Raw genomic sequence first — 17,672 nt, 5'->3', positions numbered from 1 at the left:
TTTAAGGGGTTAAGTGTGGGGGTTTACCTGGATGCTTTGCTTATATATATATGGAAAAACGCTCTTTGGTATGGCGACATCTGTCGCTGTGGAGTAGCGCTGAAAAAGGATACCATGCGCTAAGTGTACATGTTGGGAAAAAAGGCACAGAAAAGATCAGTAGCCATACAATTTACCTGTAGTGATGGCTCCTTCAGGCGTGCGGTCTGTACCGCTGTAAGTGGAGGACGCCATGTTCAGTTATGTGCTTCCGGGTTTTTAACCCGGTGGGTTGGGGAAAAGTTATGCATCATCGTGGTCATGTGATGATCACAACGGCACCTGCGCTTGTAAGTAAAGGCGCTTGGTACAGCCGTGCTTCTGCGGTCATGGCAACGGTGCCTGCGCTCTAGGAGCAAAGTCGCTTAGTCAGGCCATAAACAATTCTATGCTCTGGATGACTTTTTATACATAACATTCCAAAAAAGCATTTAAAAATTTTGCAGGGTTAAATTTCTCACCCATACACTATTCTGTGGTTTGGGGTAAATATCTGTGATATTATCAAACAGTTCACATCCATACACTATTCTGTGGTCTGGGGTACATTTCTTGTGATTTATAAAGCTGAAAAAAGTGTTAAAAAATTTTGCAGTCTTAAATTTCTCAGCCATACAGGTTCACGTGTTCTGTGCTACATTTCTGTGATATCTAACTCTTCAAAAAAAAAAAAAAAGTTAAAAAAAATAGCTGGATTACATTTCTCACCCATATACTATTCCATGATTGGGGGTAAATTTCTGTGATATTACTGTATGTAACACTCCAAGAAAGCATTACAAAAATTAGCATTAAATTTCTCACTCATACACTATTCCGTGGTTTGGGGTATATTCTGTGATATTATCTAACATTACAAAAAAATCATTTAAATTAGCTGCATTACATTTCTCACCCCCTACACTATTTCATGGTTGGGGTAAGTTTCTGTTATATTATTTAACACTACAAAGAAGCGTTAAGAAAAAAAATCTGGATTACATTTCTCACTCATGCACTATTCTGTGGTAAATTTCTGTGATGTTTACGAACACTATCAAAAGCGGTAAAAAAAATTATCTGGATTACATTTCTCACCCATACACTATTACGTGGTCTGGGGTAAGTTTCTGTGATATCAACTAGCACTACAAAAACGGTGTTAAAAAAAATTAGCTGGATTACATGTCTCACCCATACACTCACTATTTTGTGGTCTGGGGTAAGTTTCTGTGATATTATCTAAGACTACAAAAAAAAGTTACATTTTTTTGTCTGGATTACAGTTCTCTTCCATACACTATTCCGTGGTCTGGTGTACATTTCCTGTGATCTATGAAACTGATAAAAAGCGTTTAAAATTTTTGTAGGGTTACATTTCTCAGCCATACAGTATTATGTGGGCTGGGTACTTTTCTGTGGTCTCTAAAACATAGAAAATGTGATTAAAAGTTTGGTCAAATGTTAGGCTAGCCATAAGGTACCAAGAGATGGCATCCTGGGGGGTGATAGTTACTTACAACCATCAGGGAAAAGTGGGTGCATTGATGAGTTTGTGACCCGTAATCATCACATCTCGTTCAACCATTGGGCAGTAGACAGAACACTTGCCTTGAAGGCTGCAAGAGCTGGCACTGGAACTTGGGTCACAATCCTCAAGATGGAGAGGCAACATCACTGGTATGCAGTGGGTGTGCTCCTAGAAGGAAGACAACATGATGAACCCATCTTGAGGAATGAACAAGCTTGGGAGTGGCTTCTAAGATGGCTCGAGATAGGGCTACTACCACCCCGAGAAATCGTACTGTCCTTGGGGGTTCCCCATCTCCTATGCATGAGCAGCCGATAGTGTAGGTGACACATGGGGCTCTTGCACATTTCTATATGCTTGGGGCTCCGGCACTACCTGAAGCCAAGTCACTTACAGCCCAGGCACCTGGGAATCGGGATCCAGTAAGCAGGTGGAGGCAGTCCCCCCAGCCTCAAGAGGAAGGAGAAGCAGACAACTGAAGATTACTGTATTACCCTGCATAATTTTTTCCTGGCTTTGTACAAAACCTTTACAAGTGTAGGAGTACAGCAAGTACACTTTTAAAACATTTGAATGAAACCCCCCAGCTGTTGCCTTACAAGGGTCTATGGATGAACCTCCTCATAAATTTTGTCTGTCTTTGCACTTTCTGCAAAGCCTTTATGTGTGTATAAGTACATAAAGTACACTTTCAAAATATTAACGCTCAAATTTTTTTTTTTTTTTTTTTTAAGGATTTAATGACTAATCTATACAATTTAGCATAGTTATTGTTGCATTACTGCGGAATGTAAAACTGACAAAAAACGTAGAAAAATATTTCTGGATTAGATTACTCATCCATAGAGTATTATGTGCTTTCTTTCACATTTTTGGTGGTATATAACACTACAAAAAAAAGTTTAAAAATATTGCTTGCTTACATTTCTTAACCATACACTATTCCGTGTTCGGACGTACATTTTTGTGATACATAACACTCAAAAAAAAGTTTCAAAATTTTCCAGCCTCTAAAACTTTCAAAAACGTATTGGTATTATATTGCATATCCATACAGTATTACATGTTCTTGGGTACATTTCCTTGGTATATAGCAAAAAACTTGCTCCAAAATTGATCAGTGTAAAATATTGCTCATCCATAGACTTTTACATATTCTTGGGTAGATGTCGTTGCTATACAAGCCTCAAAGAACTTGTTCAAAAATGTATTGGTATTATATATTATACTTCACACTATACCTTGGAAATCAAGGTCCCAGAGTCTGGAAGAAGAGTAGAGACAGACAATCCAAGCTGCTTGAGGTCTAGTGTGTGGTTTCCACAAATCAGTGATGGTTTGGGGAGCTGTGTCATCTGCTGGTGTAGGTCCACTGTTTTATCAAGACCAAAATCAGCACAGCCGTCTACCAGGAAATTTTAGAGCACTTCACGCTTCCCTCTGCCGACAAGTTTTTAGAGATGGAAATTTAATTCTCCAGCAGGACTTGGCACATGTCCGCATTGCCAAAAGTACCAAAACAACAGTATCACTGTGCTTGATTGGCCAGCAAACTCGCCTGACCTTAACCCCCATAGAGAATATATGGGGGTATTGTCAAGAGGAAGATGAGAGACACCAGACCCAACAATGCAGACAGCTGCAGGCAGCTATCAAAGCAACCTGGGCTTCCATAACACCTCAGCAGTGCCACAGGCTGACCGCCTCCATGCCACGCCGCATTGATGCAGTAATTGATGCAAAGGGAGCCCCGACCAAGTGATGAGTGCATTTACTGAACATACATTTCAGTAGGTCAACATTTCGGATTGATTTTAAAATAATTTTTTCAAGCAGGCGTTATAAAGTATTCTAATTTACTGAGAATGACTTTTCGGTTTTCATTGGCTGTAAGCCATAATCATCAACATTTACAGAAATAAACACTTGAAATAGACCACTCTGTAATGACTAAATCTAATATATGAGTTTCACTTTTTGTATTGAAGAACTGAAATACATTAACTTTTTGATATTTTAATTTTGTAAGATGCACCTGTAAATAATCTTTAGCTGCTCTTTCATCTTGATCCACAAATCAAGACGGTTTAACTTTCCATGCTACCTTGGCTGGTTTATAGCCCGATATAATTCTGTTAACGGACCAGGCTTATGTCTCACGAAGAACTGGTGGCCGTCCTACCAGGCTGGCAGCGATCTGTTTTACTGGTGCGTGTCAGGGTTGTGAGTGTGGTGCCACATCAGTGACTGCTTGGGCCACATCCTCTCACACCCTGCACCTCCCTGGGCACATGTGGACAGGGGATGTCTGTGTAAAGTGTACTAAGCTAACCCTACGTGTTGGAACGTCACATTGGTGAAAGTGGGGATACTGCATTATGTGATCCATCTGACTTAATAGTGACATCAGGCGGGGTGGTGAGGTGCAGGTTCATCACATGTGATGGTAGCGATGGGATTCTTTGTGATCTCTCCGGTGTCAAGAACTGTACTAGCTCAAAAGGGTACTTCTACTTTATACTGAGCAAAGGGTCTGAATACTTATGACCATGTGATATTTCAGTTTTTTAAATTTGCAAAAATTTCCACTTTTTTTTTAAGTCAAGATGGGGTGCAGAATGTACATTAGTGAGAAAAAAAAATGAACCTTTTTTGAATTTACCAAATGACTAATGAAAGAGTGAAAAATTTTAAAGTGGTCTGAATACTTTCCGTACCCACTATATGTACACAGTATATACTATATATACACACATATATATATTCAGTCCAGATATTGCATCAGTGCCCACCTGACTAATTATGCCTCTGCTTAGGGGTGATCTAAGTACAATGTACAACTATATAAATGGTCAGTGCAGTTCTTTCTAAAGGTGTTTCACCAGACCTTTAACCATGTCTAGGGCGGAATGTTTGTTTACTAGGTTTTGCTATCATCCTAGATATTAAATCTTAACTGTTAGGCTACTTTCACACATCAGTTTTTTGCCGTCAGGCAGGATCTGGCTATTTTTAGAAAAAACGGATCCGGCATAAATTTTGGAGAACTGTAGAAACGGATCCGTTTTTCTGCTGGATCCGTCTAGCAGGTTATATCTGTTTCCTGGGGGCTGGCCAATTGGATCTGAGCATGCGCAGACTTAAAAAAACGGATCCGGTGGCTGGATCCGTCTTTTTCTGGATCCGGCGCATTCCGGCGCCAATAGACTTTCATTGTGGCAAAAAGCCGGAAGCGTCGGATCCGGCGCTTCCGGCTTTTTCGCCGGAGACAAAAAACGTTACAGTAGCCGTTTTTTCCAGACGCCGGAATGAGACAAGTAGCCGGATCCGGCAAAAAACGGATGAAACGCAATGCCATCCGGCGCGATCCGGCGCTAATGCAAGTCAATGGGGAAAAACTGGATCCGGCATTGCATTTCGCCGGATCCGGTTTTACAAAAAAAAGCCGGATTGCGCTTGAAGGCAAAAAACTGATGTGTGAAAGAGGCCTTAGGCTATGTGCACACGTAGCGGAACTCTCGCGGAAATTACCGCGAGAATTTCGGATTCCATGGGAAAATCGCATTTAAATTCCGCGATTATCCCGCGGAAAAACTAGCGTTTTGCAAGCGTAATTAGCTTGCAGAATGCTAGCGTTTTCCAAGTGATCTGTAGCATTGCTTTGAGAACTGATTGACGAGTATGACCAACCTGTCAAACAGTGTTTGACGAGTGTGACCAACTTTTTACTAATGAGGCTGCCTATGTATCATCAGTTGATCAGTTGTAAAAGATAGGATGTAAAAAATAAAAAAAATAAAAAATATTGTTATTGATACCTTCCAGTATCCCGCGCAGCCTTCCCGCCTCTCTCCACGCTCCCGGTCCCAGTAATCCTTTGCGCAAATGACCGCGAGACTTCGCGCTCCCATCGCGAATGACCGCGAGACATCGTGCTCCCGCGAGATCGCGACGTCATCGCGGTCGTTCTTGCAAAGGATTACTGGGACTGGGAGCGTGGAGAGAGGCGGGAAGGCTGCGCGGGACGCCGAAAGATAAGAATAACAATATTTTTTATTTTAATTCTATTTTTTACAGGGATATGGTACCCACAGCCCCGAGGAGAGTCTCCTCTCCTCCGGACCGTGGGTACCATCCGCAAATGTTCTGCTTACTTTTCGCATGGTGTGCACAGCCACATGCGGAAAGTAAGCAAAACAATGCATTCCTATGGGTGCGGGATCACCGCGATTCCGCTAAATTAATGAGCATGCTGCGTTTTTTACCGCGAAGCGATTCCGCACAGCATTGCGGAATCCCATAGGATTGCATGGGTGCTTATTTTTCGCGGCAAAATCACGTGTTTAAAACCGCCGCGAAAAAAACGCGACGTGTGAACATAGCCTAAAAGCAATGACATTATTAAACTTTTACCGCACAATCCCTTTAAGTTTGTTTGATACAATTAACAAGAGAAGACTGGTTGAATTTCTTGAAAAACATATTACTAAGTTAAATGTATTTTAGATTTCTGAAGATGGGATGTTGGATGCAGATTTATTTAGATTTCCACAGATGGAGTCAGGAGGGTATTGGATGCACAGGATTACGGGTTGGCCTTTATGGACCTGTGCTTTATTTCACCACGAGTCCATAATAGCAAGAATATAAATTGCTAATGGACAGTCAGGCGCCAAGAGATGTCGGCACGCTTTGTTGGGGTTTATGAAGAGTAAGGGAAAGGGCTGAGCGAGGCGTCAGCTGCCATTCACTGGAATATTTAATTAAATGTCTTCTAGATATTTGGGTGGTTCTTGACTTTTGACCCACCCTGTACATTGAGTGAAGAGATTTACCACTTCACTAGTGTAGAATGTTCCATAACATCCTTTATTTAGTGCAGCAAGTGGGCTTTTACACAGGCCATAAACAATAAAAATAGCTTGAGCTATTCCTGGGTTAGCTTTATGTAACAGATTGCATCTCAACAATTTCTTTTAGTCCAGACACATTAATCCTTGACTCTTGACAGGGAGCATGTGACACTGACTAAAACAAGATGCGCAAAAGCTCCTTACGGTGCTTTCAAACTGCGTTTTGGCATGCGTTGGTTTGACCTGTCGTGGCTTACATCCGAAACCCCCTGAAAACAGGAGTCAGGCGTATGCGCCATCAATTCTAATGGTGCCGACAGAGTGAACGGGTGCTCTGTCATGCATCATTTTCTGGCATACACGTCTACTGGAGAACTACACCCAGATGCAGTCTACTAGGTCTGTGTCTGCCTCCAGTAGGCGTATATGCCTGAAAATGATGCATGCCAGATAGACTCCAATGGACAGAGCAAACGTGCCATTGCCCCAATGGAGCATATGCCCGACTTCCATTTTTTCGGGGAATCATGGTGGTCTGCTGCATTCTGCTAGTGCATTTGTAATCTAACATGGTGTTGGTAAGGCTGTTTCTTTTTCTGCAATGTTTTTTGAATTTATGTCCTTCAGTGAGCCATTTTTGATTTTAGTGCTACGACTCACACGTGTGAAGACCCTTGACGTGGGTTGTGAGCTTGTGTATTTGGCCAAAATGTCGACCAGTACCCAATGTAATGTATTTATCGTATACATTATTTTACATTTTTTGCAAGATGCAGTCAGGCTTTTTAGTGTTGGTTAACTGGGACATCTGTCCCTGTGGAGTGCACTCATAGTGAGGGACAGCCCGACTGATCTAATAGTATGGGCATCATTAATAGGCTGTCAGCCAGACACTGTGCATCAACAACTATCTGTTTGACTGGCGTCCTATGCAAGCCTCATTTGTGTGCATTTTTTACTAGGTAACCAATTGGTAGGTTTTTGAGTGTGTTTTCATCAGTATTTTGCACCTGTGCTGCCCCTGCCTTTATTAGGAGGGTCTGCTGTACATTCCTAATGCATTTGTAATCTGACTTGGTGTTGACAAGTCCATTTCTTTTTCTGGTGGGTTCGGAGGTAGGCCACAACGGGACCAACGAACGAATCCTTATACATTGAAGATGTAGAAATGCCTAAATTTGTTATAGACACAATGAGATCACAAGATGACTCATGTCACCAATGATGACGCTAGATGTTGGTACCAATGGCAGGGCAGGCACTAAAATAGATGGCCAACATACCTGGAAAGATCTAGACTATAAAGTTAAATAGAGGAAATGTTTCGTGCAAACAGAAGGTAATGTCTTATTGTGCCATACCAAGAAACTGTTCTGAAGGAACACTTTAGATGGTCAGATGCACTAATCACAGTGTGAGCAATGAATGTTCCTGTATTTGCTGATTGGCTTTGATGTGACTAGTGAAGTAAGAATGTACAGTACTTAAAATGTCTCATTTATGAGGGCACCGTGTGTCGGCTCTTTATTGCTCATTGAATGCTACGTAGAAGGAGTGAGTTAATGATGCAGCCAGTTCTGTAGAAATCCACACAACACACTATTAAGTGACTTATGAGGTTATTTGCTACATTTTATTTGGCATTCTGTATATAATAAAGCAATCAAATCAACATGTTGTTAGGGTTAGGGTGTGTAGTGTAGCATCTTATGGCCGATGCCTGGTTTTACACAATCAGCCTGTAACATTGGAAGTAATGAGTTCTACTTCACCAAGGAGGTGTGAGCTTTCATTGGAAACAATGCGGCTAATAAAGATGTAAATATATAGGAGTTAAAAGTGTTATCACCATTCCAAGGTTGTTTTTAAGTTAAAAAAAAAAAATTGGGAATTATTAAAGTGGGATGAGATTCACAAGAGAGAATAACTACAGAGTGTGTCACGAAAAACAGAACTCAGATCGTGTCCAACATCTTACTCAATCCAGCAAAGAATTGTGATCGTGCTGAAGATGGGTCACAAACTTGGATGTTTAGGCAATATAGACAAAGAAACACTCCAAAAAATAACCATAGGATACATAGAATATTGTTGGTGTTTTCAGAAATAATTTATCGAAATCTTTATGAGAGATAAAAAACAGACTCAGTTTTAATTCATCGTAATAAAATCCCATTTCACCTAGAGGGTTAGTCTTGTCCGTTGACTTCTGCATCAAGAGGTGAACAGGGCTGGTATTGTACACCTGTCCCATGGTAATGACTAACTGCACGTGTCCCAACAGGTGACAGCATCTGCCCAGCTCACCTAGTGCAGAATTGAGTGGATCAGGACTAAGGCCGGTCTCACATTTGCACATGGAGGAGCTGTGGAGGGCTGTGGACTTCTTCCGTGAAGCTCCGCCCATGGCCGCACCTCCTCCAGTCAGCTCCGCCTCCGTCGGCATGCGACCTGCGTACCCTATCTTTAGCATTAGGTACGCAGGCCGTGCCGATGTTTTGCGGATGTCTCCGCATGTGTCGTTTTGACGGTGCGGCGACCGCACCAAAATGCAACACGTTGCTTTATTCACACTAGTAGGGATGTGCTATTCAGTATGATGTTGCCAGTCACGCAACATAAACAGAGCAGGGGGAAGAGAAGCCGCTGCTTTGTCAATGTGAGGCCAGCGGCAGCCGCTAACGCTGCAGTAGGGGCGGTATGTGACCTCTCTGAGCTGGCAGAGATTGGCGCCAGGAAACAACAGACAAGTAGTCTGAAACTCCCTGCTTGTTAATTTTTTACTACATGTCTATAAACTAAGTAGTCCTGGATAACTCCTTTAAGACAAGCCTTGAAAAAGTACAAAATAATATATTAATGCACATTGGAAGCTTTCCATAGACAAACTGCTAGAATTTACTATAATCCCAGTAATTTACTATAATTACTATGAAGTCAACCCTGGGCTATGACAAATATTAACACTATAGACTCCACAGTATAGAGAATTTTGATGGTTGCCAAGTGGGAATGTATCTGGTTAGCACTGCAGCCTTGCAGCGCTGGGGTCCTGGGTTCAAATCCCACCAAGGACAACATCTGCAAGGAGTTTGTATGTTCTCCCCGTGTTTGTGTCAGTTTCCTCCCACATTTCAAAGACATACTAATAGGGATTCTAGATTGTGAGCCCCAATGGGGACAGTGCCGATAATATTTGTAAAGCGCTGTGGAATTAATGGCGTATATAATTGAATAAAATTAACAAAATAAATCTTTTCAGCAATATATCATAAAAGACATGGAAACTGGATGAAGCCTGAAGAGATTCGATATCTGATGATGTGCTGACGGAGCCTGTGTCATATCATAGTCACAACCAAAGACTCAAGTAAATCACTCAGTGTTATCAGATAGTATACTACTGTCCAAAAATGACCTGGCACTACTACTGTCATTGGGACACATGTCAAGATGCCCAGTGACATTTAGTCTTTACATACCACTCAGTGTAATCTGTAAAAAAGAGCTAGCACTAAGAAACTGCTGATAACATGACCGTAATGGAAGTGGTGGATTTTATTTCAACAAGACTAATAATAATAGGGTCCCATAATTTTAGGAATCGTCTTACAGGATCCTTAAACATGGATCAATTTTAAAGGCATTTTCCCGAAATCCATAACATAATATCTTATCCTCAGGGTAATGGTCATATTGCTGGGATCACCATGATCACTAGGAACCTTTAGTGACCATGGCTTCATTTACCATCTACAGTGGCATGTATAAGTATGGGCACCCCTGGTCAGTGTACAGTTTATATAACTTTAAATTTGGTATGGCTTCTAAATATCTCAGTCATTAATGTCTAAACCGCTGGCAACAAAAGTGAGTACACCACTATGTGAAAATGGCCAAATTGTGCCCAAAGTGTCAATATTTTTGTGGCCATCATTATTTTCAAGTTAGTTCTCTTGGGAATAGAGTTCATTAGAGCTTTACAGGTTGCCACTCCGCCATGACGACATCACGGAGCTAGTGGATATTGGAGACCATGCGCTCCTCCACCTTCCATTCATCAAGGGAACCATGAATGCTAACATGTACCGTGGCATACTGAAGCAGAACATGATCCCCTCCCTCCAGAAACTGGTCCGCAGGAAAGTATTCCATCACAACGACCCCAAACACACCTCCAAGACTACAGCTGCCTTGCTAAAGAAACTGAGGTTATTATTATTATTTATAAAGCACCATTGGTTCCATGATGCTGTACATGAGAAGGGGTTACATACAAATTACAGATATCACTTACAGTAAACAAACTAACAATCACAGACTGATAGAGGGGAGAGAGGACCCTGCCCTTTCGGGCTTACATGCTACAGGATGGTGGGGAAGGAGACAGTAGGTTGGTGGGTTGCAGCAGTTCCAGTGTTGGTTGAGATGATATCACCGGTAGTGGTGAAAGGTGCTGGACTGGCAAAGGATGTCTTCAGCCCTAAACCCTATTGAGCATCTGTGGGGAATCCTCAAATGGAAGATGGAGTAGCGCAAGGACTCTAATTTCCACCAGCTCCATGATGTTGTCATGGAGGAGTGGCAACCTGTGAAGCTCTAGTGAACTCTATGCCCAAGAGAGTTAAGACATTATTGAAAATAATGGTGGTCACACGAAATATTCACACTTTGGTCACAATTTGGCCATTTTCACATAGGAGTGTACTCACTTTTGTTGTCAGCGGCTTAGACATTAATGGCTGTGTGTTGAGTTGAAGGGCACAGCAAATTTACAGTTATACACGCTGTACGCTGACTACTTTACATTATATCAATGCATCATGTCTTCAATGTTGTCCCATGAAAAGGGGTGTACTCACTTTTGTGATATACTGTATATATAATTTTTTTGTTTTTCACTTTAAAAATTAGAAAAAGGAAAATAGGCTGATGCAAAGGTTTGGGCACCCTTGGAAGATATCTGTGCTTAGCTAACTTTGACCAAGGTTTTAGACCTAAATTAGCCTGTTAGGTTTATGGCTTGTTCACTATCATCGTTAGGAAGGGCCAGGTGATGCAAATTTCCCAGCTTTATCAAAACCCAGTCTTCTATAACCTTTCGCCAAAAAACAGAAGAACCTATCACTACTAAACAGCTGCTAGCACCTAGCACCCTGAAAATGAAAATGGTGGAGGCCCACAAAGCAGAAGGCTATAAGAAGGTAGTAAAGCGTTTTCAAGTTGCCCTTTCCTCAATTCGAAATTTAATTAAGAAATGCCATTAACAAGAACAATGGAGGTCAAGTTAAGGTCTGGAAGACCAAGCAAAATTTCTGTGAGCTGCTCTTAGGATTGCTAGAGAAGCAAATCAGAACCCCCGCTTGACTACAAAAAGAAAGATTTAGAAGACTCTGGAGTTATGGTAAATTGTTCTACTGTTATGAGACACCTGGACAAATATGGCCTTCATTGAAGAGTCATCAGAAGACAACTTCCCCTGTGTCCTCACCATAAAACTCAGCGTCAGAAGTTTGCAAAAGAACATGTAAACAAGCCTGATGCATTTTGGAAACAAGTCCTGTGGACCAATGAGGTTAAAATAGAACTCTTTGGCCACAATGATCAAAAGGTATGTGTGAAGAAAAAAGGGCACATCATTACGGGAAAAGAACATCTCGCCAACCATTAAGTATGAGGATGGATCAATCATGCTTTTCGGGTTGTGTTGCAGCCAATGGCACGGGGAATAATTCATGAGTAGAGGGAGGAATGGATTCAATGTAATTTCAACAAACGCTTCATGCAAACATGACATTAACTGTAATAAACAGCTGAAGTTGAAAAGAGGATGGCTTCTACAAATGATAATGATCCTAAACACGTCAAAATCAACAATAGACTACCTCAAAAGGTGCAAGCTGAAGGTTTTACAATGGCCCTCACAGTCCCCTGATCTGATCATCATTGAAAACCTGTGGCTAGACCTCAAAATAGCAGATCATACAAGACAACCCAGGAATCTCATAGAACTGGAAACATTTTCCAAGGAAGAATTGACGAAAATCCCTCAAATAAGAATTGAATGTCTTAGGCCTCTTTCACACTTCAGTTTTTTGCATCAGTCAAAATCCGCCAAAAGGACGGATGGCGGATCCGTTTTAGTACTGATGACAACGGATGCCACCTGTCAGTTTTTTTTTACGGATCCGACAAATGAAGAATTTTAAAGGAATCGCAGGGGAGGGAGGGAGAGAGAGAGAGAGAGAGAGAGAGAGAGAGAGAGAGAGAGAGAGAGAGAGAGAGAGAGAGAGAGAGAGAGAGAGAGAGAGAGAGAGAGAGAGAAATTTTTTTTTCCCCCGGCACCCAGAAAGAATTATTTCGGGTTAAATGAGTGTCTGGAGGATCCGCCAGCGAAAGAAACGTTGCAAGCTCCGTTTTGAAATCTTTGAGGATGGTGACAGGCAGCAACTTTTGACGGATTCTCAAAAAAAACGGATGCAACGGACGGCAATCCGTCACAATCCGCCATTAATGGAAGTCAATGGGGAAAAAAACAGATCCTCAAAAGAAAACTGAGGATCCGTTTTTTTCAAAACCTGGCGGATTGTGACTAATTGTAAAAAACTGAAGTGTGAAAGAGGCCTTAGGTGGTGACAAAGAACATCTACAGGCTGTGATACTTTCAAAAGGGGTGCTACTAGGTACTAACCATGCAGGGTGCCCAAACTTTTGTAATTTTCAAAATGTAAGGCTACTTTCACACTTGCTTTTTTTGCGGTGCGTTTTTTGCGCACACAAACGCATGAAAAAACGCATCATGCGTTTGTGCGCTTTTTTTGTGGGTTTTGGTGCGTTTAAAAACCGCATGCGTTTTTTGCGCATACGTGCGCACGTATGTGCACCCATAGACTATAATGGGTGTTTTGCTGTAAAAAACGCATTGCGTGCGCATGTGTTTTTTGGGGCAAGTTGGATGCACAAAAAATGCAACAGGATGCATTTTGTGCGCCCGAGCGCACAGTACAAAAAAACGCATGAGCATACAAACGCGTACAAATCCATATGTATGCGCACCCATGTAAAAGATAGGGGAAAAAAAGGCATGCGTTTTTTTAGCTAAAAAACAGCGCAAAAAAAAAAAAAAACACAAGTGTGAAACCAGCCTTAAACATGAAATACAACAGTAATGTGTCATCTTTAACTTTAGGCCTTCTAGAGATTATTTCATCTTCAACTTGTATAACTGTTCACAAGTAATTTTGACCAGGGGTACCCAAACTTTTACATGCCACTGTATGGAACTACATGCATACCACCACTGATTCACGGGGGGGGGGGTTGGGTCTCTGTTCTGTTAAAATGTGGATTCTCTCTACAGTCATGAGAGTACAATCCTGAATAATAGAGACCTCAAATTTTTTTCTATTACTATCAGTGGACTGCAGCTGAGAGCACTGGCTGACTTTGCATTTGGGGCAGTGTATATACTGTAGTATTCAGGGGGTATTGTGGCCAGTTTTTTTTAGGGTATATTATTAAGTGAATAATTATGCATCTGGCTGATATGTGGAGCTTCAAGGACTCAGTAGGAATGCCCATTCTGCAATGTCTGTCTTCAGAGCTAATGCCATATTGGATTTCCATTGGAATCCCTGAAAAACTGTATTCTGACGAGAACCCAGACAAAACCATTCACTTGAATGAAGCAGATGGGAGTTGCTGTGTTTGGTCCTGATTCATCAAGACTGCTGTTCATGCCAGTCTTAATAATGAGGCATGGTCAAAAGACTGGAGTAAAATTTCTAGGGCAAGGTATGGCACAACTCATCATGAATTAGATGAACAAGCGTCACCACACTCCATCCCACCCAAGTTCCACTCATTTTTGACAGACCTGGTGTAATAATGGCACGTTGCAAAATTTTTACATTGTTGCAATGAGCAAAAATGTTGCAACTTTTTGAAAAGTGGGTTATGCTAGATTTTTGGCACAAACCTTTTGATGAATCAGGGTCTACAAGTCTAAAAATAATAGATTTTAACATGGAACAAAAAAAACAAAAACCACTTGCCAAAAATTAAAACAGATTTAAATATCGCTATGTGTGATACTTACCTCCGACCGGCTCCCCCGCTGTCCATCGCTGATCGGGCGGCTCCATTTCTCGTTGGGCGCTTCCTGCTCTGTGAGACGAGCGACGCTGGACGCGGGCGGGAGGACGTCAGGATCGCTGTGTGTGAAAGGTGAGTATCGTGCGCTGCGTCGCTGCTGCATCGCTGTGAGGTCTTTCTGTATGAAAGCTCACTAGCGATCATTTAGCGATGCACCAGCGATCCTGACCGGGTCGTATCGCTGGTCGGATCGCTGGTGCATCGCTAAATGTAAAAGGGCCTTTAGACTAAAGTCTAAATCTCTATGGAGGGGTAGGTGTTATGATTGGGTCACCGAGGAGGAAATCAAGACCAAGCTAAGCCACAGAAAACCAGAGAGGTTGGTAACTAAGCAGATTGCAGACCCCTGATCCTATCCACACAATTAGCAGTAGCCGTGGAGCGTACCTACGATGATCCTAGACGCCTTGACACAGCCGGAGAACTAAATAAGCCTAAAGCAAGAAAGGGGAAATCTAAACTGCCCCAGAGCAGACCCCAAAGGAATAGATAGCCCCCAAACATATATTGTCGGTGACACAAGATGAAAACACAAACGCAGATAGGAAAACAGACTGAGCAAACGATGGGGCCCACACTAACTAGACAGGAAAGGAAAGACTGTCTGCAATCATGCAAAAAACCCTGCAAACAATGCCCAACACGTCTGATAGAAAAATACTGAAGTCACCAGACTTCGCCCACTATATCAGCACTCTGGTATATTCTGAAAGACCAAAAAGAGGCCAATCTAATAAGGGACAAAAACAAACTGGCACAAATAGTAACATAAGGATGAAAATTCAGCACAGCCCCAGCCGGGGCTGGCTGACCACACAAAACTGAAATAGACAAAACCAAATCAAATGTGAACAATAGCAAAAGAACACTTAGCTTGAGCATGCAGGGACTGAGCTGGAAACTAAGGGTACCGTTACACTTAGCGATGCACCAGCAATCCCGACAACGATATGGATCGCTGGTGCATTGCTAAGTGGTCGCTAGTGAGCTGCCACACAGGCAGATCTCACCAGCGACATAGCAGCGGTCGGGGGTCGCTGCTTACCTGACAGATGTGGCGATCCTGACGTCCTCCCGCCCGCGTCCACGTGTCGCTCGTCAACGCCACAGGAAGCGCCCGACGAGAAATGGTCCAGGACCTTCTCGCGCGATCAGCAATAACCAGCGGGGGAGCCGGTCGGAGGTAAGTATCAGACTGGCACAAACAGTAACATAAGGATGGAAATTCATCACAGCCCCAGCTGCTGCGTCACAAAACCAGTGACGTTTCAGCGATATTGCTAGTGATCTCGCTGTGTGTAACGGGGGCTTAAGACCTCAGGAGGCAGGAAAAAATCACCAGCAGGGATAGAGGGAGTCGACTGTCTTAAATCGAGTCAGAAACTCCATATCTCCAGTCATCCTCCTCATTATCAGGTGGCAGGCCTCTGTTAATTAGATCAGCTCCATTACCTCCAGTAACCACCAGAGGGAGCCCGGGAAGATAACTCGCGACCCCTCTATCAATATTATTATTATGCATTTATATAGCGCCATTTATTCCATGGCGCTTTACATGTGAAAAGGGGAAAAATAGACAAGTATAATAAACATGTGTAAGACAAAGGACACACAAGTACATAAGAAGAGGGGAACCTGTCCGCAAGGGCTCACAGTCTACAGGTATATCCAGCTCCACTACCTTCACTAGTAACCAGAGGAATGACAGAAAGCGAATTCACAACAGGTAGGATCCTGTTGCAATTAAAAATGCCTGCGGCTAAGGGGCGGAGTGCTCAGTCAGAAGGCTAATACAAATCAAAAGACTGACCGTCACATCCAAACATAAATCAGGTCTGAACAGATGCTTACTAAGAGTAGTCAACTCAATAGTATTTGAGTTGGCTACTCTAGCTAGATAAGCACCTGTTCAGACCTGATTTATGTTTGCCTGTGACAGTCAGTTTTTTATATTTATATAACAATTAATAGTTTCTGACCAATATGGACTTCCATGAACTTCCGCACTGTAGGCGAATACTACATCGCACTGTGTGACATATGCAAATTACTATTTTGATATGAGTGCAAAATGCAGATTTATTTCATGCATCTTCTCATTAGTATCTATTAGGAAGGGATCACACTACCATGTGTGATGCGAGAAACTCGCAGGAGTCTCTCACATCAACACCCGGCACTGCCGCCGGCACTCAGGACCGGAGCTACGGCTGCATGTATTTCTATGCAGCCGCAGCTCCGGTCCTGAATGCCGGCAGCAGCGCCGGGTGTTGATGCGAGAGACTCGTGCGAGTTTCTCGCATCACGCACGGTAGTGTGATCCCGGCCTTAAAGGGATTGTCCAGGCTAAGAAAAATCAGGAGTTTTTCATTTCTTAATATTCTAGCAGAAAAGTCTTGCTGGCATGTGACCTTAAGTACTGAAATCGCATACATGTAGTCACGTGACTGGCCAGCCTCACAAGGAATCGCGGTGTGTACATAACACACTGTCAGGATTTGGCCATCAGCAGACTTTTCTTCTTAGACTGGATAACCTCTTTGACTGAGTCAAATTAATAAAAGGAAAGTATACCATATTTTGCCATTATATATAAAGACAAAATCTATGTATACAAACACTACAACCTGTATGTGCAGCATGGTGGCTCCGTGGTTAACCCTTCCCTTGCAGGTTAGCATGTTCACTCCGGTTTCCTCACTCTACTCCAGTTTTCTCTCCAAGCTCCAAAGACTCCGGCAATTAGGATTTAGATTGTGAGCAATAATTGGTACAAGGGTTGATGTGTGTGATGTCTCTGTACAGCGCCATGAAATATGTTGGCGCTATACAAATAAACTACAAAGAAGTAGCTCATTCCTTGCATATCGTTACATAAACCACTTAACAGACCATACACTGCATATTACAGGACAGTCCCTGATCCCACAATACCCTTATTTATTCCAGGTAACAATGCATACTCAGTCACCCAACTGCACATTATTGTGGCCATACATGTGATAAATGGAGCAATATTTGCTTATGCATTCTGTAATAAAAATACACAATGAGCAAGATCAGACAACAGCAATAGTGTGGGCAGCGACCCGCTCCTGTATATAGGGTCTCAGGCT

The sequence above is a fragment of the Dendrobates tinctorius genome, unplaced genomic scaffold (genome assembly GCF_039654945.1).
Source record: "Dendrobates tinctorius isolate UK_male_01 unplaced genomic scaffold, ASM3965494v1 ptg000064l, whole genome shotgun sequence".
Lineage (NCBI taxonomy): Eukaryota > Metazoa > Chordata > Amphibia > Anura > Dendrobatidae > Dendrobates > Dendrobates tinctorius.
The sequence above is the reverse complement of the archived record's forward strand: the minus strand, read 5'-3'. Positions refer to the sequence as shown.